Genomic DNA, 10091 nt, shown 5'->3' on the forward strand with positions numbered 1-10091 from the left:
TAACCGCCTGGGGGTCTGGTTAGATTCAGAACACTGAACTATCACGGATAACCACCCTCACCCTCGTTGCACTCAATGAGAGTTATCACAATGCAATCAAGTATGGTTTATTACAGCAACAGATAATCAGGTTCTTTTGGATTGCCGGCGATAGTGACTGTCTGCAAAAGCAAGTTGGTATGCATAAAATACACAGGTGTTATAGGTGTTATAGGTGTTGTAGGTGTTACAGATGTTACAGGTGTTTATAGATGTTACAGATGTTACAGGTGTTATAGATGTTACAGATGTTATAGATGTTACAGGTGTTACAGGTGTTTACAGGTGTCACAGGTGTGCAGCCTAGAAATAAACGCGTTGAAAGGATCAAAGACTCTATAGAGATTTATAAGCAAGTATTCAGATCTCACCCAAAGGCGTCCCAATGTGGGGGGAAGAGAGGCTCAGCCCGTCGACTGATCCCAGGAGTCAGGAGGTCCTAAGGATGTTGTCCTCGGGATGGTATCTCCCCTGACGGTGGTATCTTCCCTAACATCCCCTTTCTCTTGGGCCAATTTATATTATTTTCTATCTTTTAGGTGGAGCTTGAGTGGCTCTAGTCAAGCATATCTTAGTTATGATTGGTGTAAAGTTTTCCCGTCTCCGTTTAAAGTAATAGGCTCCGAGGAATTCAGAGCGCATGCTCAGTGAGGGGTGGTCGCACCTTGGAGGTGGGTAGCTTTTGGGATGGAGGTGTGTTTTGGTATTATAATGATATTATAATGAGCAAAAAGTACACTAGGGTACAGCATTTGTCAAAACATGACAGGTCTTTGGCTCAGGGTGGCAAAAAGTGCAGCTTTGTGCACAAGAACAATCGAGGTCCCATCTGATTACAGAGCCTAGCCGTGGTGTCTCCACTCCACTCTATGCTCCGTGCTGTTCCTTAGAGCTAGCACACCAAGTTTCCCCAGCGCGATAGCATCTAAGGCTGGGAGCCTAGGGAACGCTCAGATAAAGCAGTTATGCCCTACCCTGAAAGCTTCTTCAATGCTGTACCTTTTCCTTAAAAAATGTGAATGCTAGTTTTATTTTCCTAGTTACTTCAGGCATTTACACCACACTGCCCTGAAAGACTGCTGGGACAGATAGAGCCCAAAGTCAGTCACAGACTCCACAAGCTCAGTGGACATTTTATATACATATATGAAGGTGGTGACTAATTGGAATGTATTGGGAAATGTGGGACCTAAGCATGACATAAATGGTATGGAATAAGGGGTGGCTATTGTCCTTGTTTTGGCTAGGATAGAGTCAATTTTCCTCCTAGTAGCTGGTATGGTGCTGTGTTTGGGATTTAGGATGAGAATAATGTTGATAACACACAGGTGTTTTAATTGTTGCAGAGCAGTGCTTACACTAAGCCAAGGACTTTTCAGCTTCTCACACTGTCCTGCCAGCAGGCAGGCTGGGGGTGCAGCAGGAGCTGGGAGGGGACAGACCCAGGACATCTGACCCAAACTGGCCAAAGGGGTATTCCATCCCATCTGACGTCATGCTGAACAATTAATATGGGGGGGGGCTGGCCAGGGTGGGGAGGGATGGATCTGCTGCTTGGGGACAGGCTTGTCAGCGGGTGGTGAGCAATTGCATTGTGCATCACTTGCTTTGTACACATTAGAAGTATAGTAGTACTGTTGCTATTATTTTCCTTTCTTTTCTGTCCTAATAAACTGTCTTTATCTCATCCCATAAGCTTTCACTTTTTTTTTTTTTCCTGATTTTCTCCTCTGTTCCACAGGGGGGTGGGGGGAGGGTGAGTGAACAGCTCTGTGGTCCTTAGCTGCTGGCTGGGTTAAAACACAACAGTGATTACTTAAATTATTTACTCAAAAATTAATTTATTCTGAGCTTCAGTATCCTTTGTTTTCTTGATTTTTCAAAGGCCAGGTTGGAGACCTTTTATAAAGAAGGTTATTATTTTTTTCACTGTTAGCAGATGCAATTCTAGACATTATATTAATTTCTAATACATGGAGCAAGTCAGAGTAGATCATAAGGAAGAGGTTCTTCATTGAGAGGGTGTTTGCACACTGGAACAGGCTCCCCAGGGAAGTAGTCACTGCAACAAGCCTTTCAGAGTTTAAGAAGCGTTTGGACTGTGCACTTCGTCACATGGTCTAAACTTCTGGGTAGACCTGTATGGTGCCAGGAGTTGGACTCGATGATCCTTATGGGTCCCTTCCAACTCAGGATATTCTATGATTCTATAAATGTTACTACCTCTGTAAAATCCCTGGATACTCTGTAACAAGTCTTGTATGTGTCTGCACTGTAATCTGTTTTTAAAGTGTGTGGAGATATGAGTTCTGCTAACAGGTGTTTGCTAGGTTCTGCACTATGCTTGCCCTATAATGGTCTTACACTTCCTGGTTAGAAGTTACTGCAATATATTGCCAGTTTGCCTGCTTATTTATCGGTTGTGATTTAACCTGTCAGACAGTTAAATACTACACGCTTGTTTGCTTCCCCCCACCCCCAAGTGGGATAGGGGAGAAAATTGAAAAGTGCAAGAACTCATGAGTTGATAAGGATAGCTTAATAATAAGAAGGGGGGGAATAAACCAAGTGATGCACAATGCAATTGCCCAGTGTAGTGGGTTTACGTGGCAAGGTTTTGGTAGCAGGGAGCCATAGGGGTGGTTTCTGTGAGAAAGATCTAGAAGCTGCCCCATATTTGGGAAGGGCCCCATTGTTTTCCAGATCCGAGCCAATAAGCGATGTTGTTTTGCGCCTCTGTGAGAGCATATTTAAGACAGGGAAAAAACGCTGCGCCAGACAGCAGCCGGGAGAGTCAAGGGAGTGAGAAACAGCCTGCAGGTGCCAAGGTCAGTGTAGAGGGAGGGGGAGAGGTGCTCCAGGCGCCGGAGCAGAAGTCCCCTGCGGCCTGTGGTGAGGACCATGGTGAAGCAGGATGTCCCCCTGCAGCCCATGGAGTACCACGGTGGAGCAGGGTTCCATGCTGCAGCCCGTGGAGGAGACCACGGTGGAGCAGGTGGCCCTGCACCGACGGAGGCTGCCGCCTGTGGAAGACCCCTGCCGGAGCAGATTCCGGGCCGGACCTGTAGCCCGTGGAGAGGAGACCACGCAGGAGCAGGTGACCCGGCAGGAGCTGCTGCCCGTAGGGGACCCAGGTTGGAGCAGTTTTCTCCTGAGGGATGGACCCCGTGGTACGGACCCTTATCTGGAGCAGTTCTGAAAGAGCTGCTGCCTGTGGGAAGCCCACACCAGATCAGTTCATCAAGGACTGCATCCCGTGGGTGGGACCCCACAGCACAGGGGACGAGAGTGACCGAGAAGGAGCGGCAGAGAAGTGCTGTAGACTGACCATAACCCCCATTCCCCCGTTCCCCTGCGCCGCTCGGGGGGAGGAGGTGGAAGAGGGTGGATGGGGGGGAAGGTGTTTTTGTTTTTTTTTTTTCCTTTGTTTTCTCACTTCTCTCGCTTGTTAGTTGTAGGCAATAAATCTTACTATCTCCTTATGCCGAGTCTGTTTTGCCCGTTACAATAATTATTGCGTGATTTTCTCGTCCTTATCTCAATCCTTGAGCCCTTTTCACATATTTTCTCCCCATTCCTCTTTGAGGAGGGGGAGTGAGAGAGTGGCTGTGGTGGAGCTCGGCTGCCCACTCGAGCGGAACCATGACACCCAGGCAGCCCCCCAGCAACGGTCCCCTCAATTTTTATTGTTCTGTGTGACATCCTATGGTATGGACTATCCTTTTGGGTCAGCTGTCCTGGTTCTGTCCCCTCCCAGCTTCTTGTGTACCCTTAGCCTCCTTGCTGTCAGGACAGCATGAGAAGCTTGAAAAGTCCTTGATTTAGTGTAAGCACTGCTCTGCAACAGCTGAAACAGCGTGTCGCCTGCATTATTTTTCTCCTAAGTCCCACACACAGCACCGTACCAGCTACTAGGAGGAAAATTAACTCTATCCCAGCCAAAACCAGGGCATTATTGAAATCCTTCAGGAATGAAGGAGGGTGAAATCTGTAACTGACAGTTCTGGTGGCAGGAGTCCTTTTTCTTTTTTCCTCCTGGTGAATGGGGGGGGGGTGGGGTGGTAAGATTTTTATATATTCAAGAAAATGCAAAGGAGGAAAATTTTTTTTGGGGGGGGGGGTTTAGTTAAACAGTTTCATGTATAACAATTCTTAATTTCTGGCATTTAAGCATAATAGGAATTGACAGATTTGAATATTTGAAGTCTTAAAGTTGTTCCAGAATCCTGTTCTTCTGATCTTCAAAACCCCATTTCCAGCTGTGTTTTTTTTTAATTATTTTTTTTTATTGTCATTTTGTGGTGTTTTGGATTAAAACACCTCTTTTCTCAGTGGAATTTACTCCTTCAGATGTTTATGACCAATGGTTAAATATATCTTAGTTCCTCATTTTGTGAGGCAAAGCAAGCAGAGAAGTTTTCTTAGAGGCTTCTTTTGTCCATGATGACTGAAGTAGTTTGCTATTGCCCTTGGAAAAATTTTGAATTGATGACGGTATTCCAAATGTGGCCTTACTTGTATTTTGTTTTGTGATGATATAAAAAAGAAAATGTTCAGGGAAGAACGACTGTGCTGTTTAACATTTGTTTGTTTGTTTGTTTTTAATTAATTTGGTAAGCCCAAGCTAAAGATAGTTGTTTTAGTTCCATCTTTTTGTTGTGTTTTTTTTTTTTTTTGGTAACGTGGAGTTCTGGGAGTTGACTCTAGATGATGTTTTTCTTAGCCTTTTCACAGAAGTCTTGACTTCTGATTCATGCGGTTGCTTTCAATTTCCCTTTTCTCAACACGTTACTACTCTTTCTAAAACAGAGGCAAAATATATTAAGCTTTCCTGAATACTGTTGTGCTAAGACAACTTTGTTTTAAAAGTGTCTCCAGCTACTTTAAAACTGATGAAAAATACTTTGTCACAAAAGGACCCTATCAACTCCATCATAAAAAAAAAAAAAAAGACAAACTGACCTTTTTGATTGTTTGATTTGTGTAGTGTTCTCGCTTCAGCTGCTAATGTGGCTCAAAGTGGGTGACTTATCTTTACGAGATCAAATCTCTTCACTGTACAGTGTTTGGAACTAGCTGTTCATTTTTACTTGGTGTTCGCTGCCTTGTTGATGTTCAGACCTCACAAAACAATAGAATTAAATTTTCAGTAATTAAATACTGGAATAATTTTTGCATGTTACCTGAAACAAAATTCTTTACAGACTTCTTAGATGACCCTCAAGAAAAAAAAATGAATTAATTTTTTCTTTGCTGCAAGCTATTCTACTATCCACGTGCATAGCAAAACATACATTTTGTGAAGATTTTAATCTAAATCTATACCAATGGAAGGCTTTTTTATGAAGTCACTATGCAGAACTTGAATCAGACATCAGAAACTATTGCTACCGTGAGACTTAATCAGACTGCTAAAAATGTTCAGGAAACTGAAATGCATTTGAACGTTAATAGTAAGAGGATAGCAATATTTCAGTATCCTTTTATTGCCTTTTTAGAATTTTACAGCTCTGTTTCAGTGATGGGCAACCTAAGCCAAGTTAGCTTTCAGGATACTTTTACTAAAGGCAGGTATGTTTTGAGTTTGTGCTACTAAAGAACGATGAGTTCATCGTGACAAATTTTGGGCTTAATCTTTTGTTACCAAGACAGCTTCTGAAAACAGTAGAATCACCGTATTCAGATCTATGGAGCTTACCTCAATACATTTCTGATAGCCGTTTTTTAATGTTGGGAGTACAACTGTTTTATCATGGAATCATGGAATGGTTTAGGTTGGAAGGGACCTTAAAGATCATATAGTCCCACCCCCACACCCCCCCATGAGCAGGGATGCATTCTACCACCTTCCGCTAGACCAGGTTGCTCAAAGCCCTGTCTAACCTGGCCTTGAACAATTCTAGGGATGGGGCATCCACAACTTCTCTGGGCAACCTGCTCCAGTGCCTCACCACCCTCTGAAGAATTTCTTCCTAATATCTAATCTAAATCTATCCTCTTAGTTTAAAGCCATTACTACTTGTCCTATCGCTACATTCCCTGACAAGGAGTCCCTCCCCAGCTTTCCTGTAGGCCCGGTTTAGGTACTGGAAGGCTGCAATGAGAACTTCCTGGAGCTTTCTCTTCTCCAGGGAACAACCCCAACTCTCTCAGCCTGCCTTTCTAGGAGAGGTGCTCTCTGGTCATCATTTATCAAAGTTAATGAACAGTGATTGATCTGGTGTGTCTCTTCTTAGGGGAACAGAGGGCCCTCTTTGTCGGCCTGAACCTACCCGTAGGGAGGTCTGCTGCCTCCCTGGGGCCAGGGTCAGGGACGTTGCCAGGAAGCTTCCCACAATGGTACGCCCCTCTGACTATTACCCTCTTTTGATAGTCCAGGCAGGCAGTGAGAACATTGAAGAGAGAAGCCTGAAGGCTATCAAACAAGACTTTAGGGGGCTGGGAAAGTTAGTGGATGGAATGGGAGTGCAGGTGGTGTATTCGTCCATCCCTACAGTGGCAGGGAGGGGTACAGAGAGGACACGGAAAGCCCACCTGTTAAACACGTGGCTCCGGGGCTGGTGCCAACGCAGAAATCTTGGGTTTTTCGATCATGGGGCACTTTACTCAGCACCCGGCCTGATGGCCACAGACGGGTCCCTATCTTTTAGGGGAAAAAGTATCCTGGGCCAGGAGCTGGAAGGGCTCATTGAGAGGGCTTTAAACTAGGTAAGAAGGGGGATGGGGCTGAAGCAAGGATTGTTGGAGCTGTGCCAGGGGGAATGATGGCAAGGCCGGGGGATAAGGCAATGGCCCAGCTGAAGTGCATCTACACCAATGCACACAGCATGGGTAACAAACAGGAGGAGATGGAAGCCATCGTGCGGCAGGCAGGCTATGACTTGGTTGCCATCACTGAGACGTGGTGGGTACACTCTCATGACTGGAGTGCTGCAATGGCTGGCTATAAGCTCTTCAGAAGGGACAGGCAGCACAGAAGGGGTGGTGGTGTGGCTCTCTATATTAGAGAGTCTTTCGAGGTTGTAGAACTCGAGGCTGGGAACGACAAGGTCGAGTCCCTTTGGGTTAGGATTGGCGGGAAGGCCAACAAGCCTAGCGTCCTGGTCGGGGTCTGCTATAGACCGCCAAACCAGGATGAGGAGTCAGATGAGGAGTTCTACAGGCAGCTGACAGAAGTTGCAAAATCATCAGCTCTTGTTCTCGTGGGGGACTTCAACTTCCCTGACATATCCTGGAAGCACAACACAGCCCTGAGAAAGCAGTCTAGGAGGTTTCTGGAGAGCGTGGAAGATAGCTTCCTGACACAGCTGGTTAGTGAACCTACCAGGGGTGGCACCCCGCTAGACCTTCTCTTCACAAACAGAGAAGGGCTGGTGGGAGATGTGGTGGTTGGAAACTGTCTTGGGCAGAGTGACCACGAAATGGTGTTCTCTATTCTTGGCGAGGCCAGGACGGGGACCAATAAAACCGCTGTATTGGACTTCTGGAGGGCTGACTTTGTGCTGCTGAGGACACTGGTTGATGGAGTCCCTTGGGAGGCGGTTCTGAAGGGCAGAGGAGTCCAGGAAGGCTGGGCGCTCTTCAAGAGGAAAGTCTTAATGGCGCAGGAACGGTCTGTCCCCACGTGCCCAAAGACGAGCCGGAGTGGAAGAAGACCAGCCTGGCTGAACAGAGAATTGTGGCTTGATCTTAGGAGAAAAAAGAGGGTTTATAATCTTTGGAAAAAAGGGCAGGCCACCGAGGAGGACTATAAGGATGTTGTGAGGCAGTACAGGGACAACATTAGAAAGGCCAAAGCTCATCTGGAGCTCAATCTGGCTACTGCCGTTAAAGATAACAAAAAACGTTTCTATAAATACATCAACACAAAAAGGAGGACTAAGGAGAATCTCCATCCTTTACTGGATGCGGGGGGAAACTTAGTTACAAGAGATGAGGAAAAGGCAGAGGTGCTTAATGCCTTCTTCGCCTCAGCCTTTAGCGGCAATACCGGTTGTTCTCTGGATACTCAGTACCCTGAGCTGGTGGAAGGGGATGGGGAGCAGGATGTGGCCCTCACTATCCACGAAGAACTGGTTGGTGACCTGGTACAGCACTTGGATGTGCACAAGTCAATGGGGCCGGATGGGATCCACCCAAGGGTACTGAGAGAACTGGCAGAGGAGCTGGCCAAGCCGCTTACCATCATTTATCAGCAGTCCTGTCTATCGGGGGAGGTCCCAGTTGACTGGCGGCTAGCAAACGTGATGCCCATCTACAAGAAGGGCCTTAGGGCAGACCTGGGAAACTACAGGCCTGTCAGTTTGACCTCAGTGCCAGGGAAGCTCATGGAGCAGATCCTCCTGAGAGTCATCACGCAGCACTTGCAGGGCAAGCAGGCGATCAGGCCCAGTCAGCATGGGTTTATGAAAGGCAGGTCCTGCTTGACGAACCTGATCTCCTTCTATGACAAAGTGACACGCTGGGTGGATGAGGGAAAGGCTGTGGATGTGGTCTACCTTGACTTCAGCAAGGCTTTTGACACCGTCTCCCACAGCATTCTCCTCAAGAAACTGGCTGCTCTTGGCTTGGACTGGCGCACGCTTCGTTGGGTTAGAAACTGGCTGGATAGCCGGGCCCAAAGAGTCGTGGTGAATGGAGTCAAGTCCAGTTGGAGGCCAGTCACTAGTGGCATTCCCCAGGGCTCGGTGCTGGGGCCGGTCCTCTTTAATATCTTCATCGATGATCTGGACGAGGGCATGGAGTGCACCCTCAGTAAGTTCGCAGATGACACCAAGTTAGGTGCGTGTGTCGATCTGCTCGAGGGTAGGAAGGCTCTGCAGGAGGATCTGGATAGGCTGCACCGATGGGCTGAGGTCAACTGCATGAAGTTTAACAAGGTCAAGTGCCGGGTCCTGCACCTGGGGTGCAATAACCCCAAGCAGAGCTACAGGCTGGGAGATGAGTGGTTAGAAAGCTGCCTGGCAGAGAAGGACCTGGGAGTATTGGTTGATAGTCGGCTGAATATGAGACAGCAGTGTGCTCAGGTGGCCAAGAAGGCCAACAGCATCCTGGCTTGCATAAGAAACAGTGTGACCAGCAGGGCTAGGGAGGTGATTGTCCCCCTGTACTCGGCTCTGGTGAGGCCGCACCTCGAGTACTGTGTTCAGTTTTGGGCCCCTCGCTACAAGAAGGACATCGAGGTGCTTGAGCGGGTCCAGAGAAGGGCGAGGAAGCTGGTGAGAGGCCTGGAGAACAAGTCCTCCGAGGAGCGGCTGAGGGAGCTGGGCTTGTTCAGCCTGGAGAAAAGGAGGCTCAGGGGCGACCTTATTGCTCTCTACAGATACCTTAAGGGAGGCTGTGGAGAGGTGGGGGTTGGTCTTTTCTCCCACGTACCTGGTGACAGGACGAGGGGGAATGGGCTTAAGTTGCGCCAGGGGAGTTTTAGGTTGGATCTTAGGAAGAACTTCTTTACTGAAAGGGTTGTTAGACATTGGAACAGGCTGCCCAGGGAAGTGGTGGAGTCACCATCCCTGGAAGTCTTCAAAAGACGTTTAGATGTAGAGCTTAGGGATATGGTTCAGTGGGGACTGTTAGTGTTAGGTCAGAGGGTAGACTCGATGATCTTGAGGTCTCTTCCAACCTAGAAATTCTGTGATTCTGTGATTCTGTGTATATATAAGAGAAGGCTTGCTAGGAGACGAGTTCTTCATGGTCTGTCATTATAACTAAATCACTCTTGTTAATGCTTGTATGGGTGCATGCTACTTATTTTCATTCTATCCAAATTCTTAAGGTGTGAATTTTTAGTTAAATGTGGGACAGTCCTGTATTTCTCAATGGCGGAAATGTTCTTCTGAGATGCTTATCAGTGCTACCTATTTGCCTTAGGCTCATCAGTCTTTGCAAAGGTAACTGTTTGATGTCAAGCTGGAAGGACATATCAAGTGAACTAAATAGGTCTCTTCATTTTTTTATTAACATCTGCAATAATGAAATAGAGCATACTTATTAAATATGTAGGTAGTACAAATCTGAATAGAGGTTGCAGTCGCTTTGGGGGATACAGAATG

Source organism: Aythya ferina, assembly GCF_964211825.1.
Source record: "Aythya ferina genome assembly, chromosome: W".
NCBI lineage: Eukaryota > Metazoa > Chordata > Aves > Anseriformes > Anatidae > Aythya > Aythya ferina.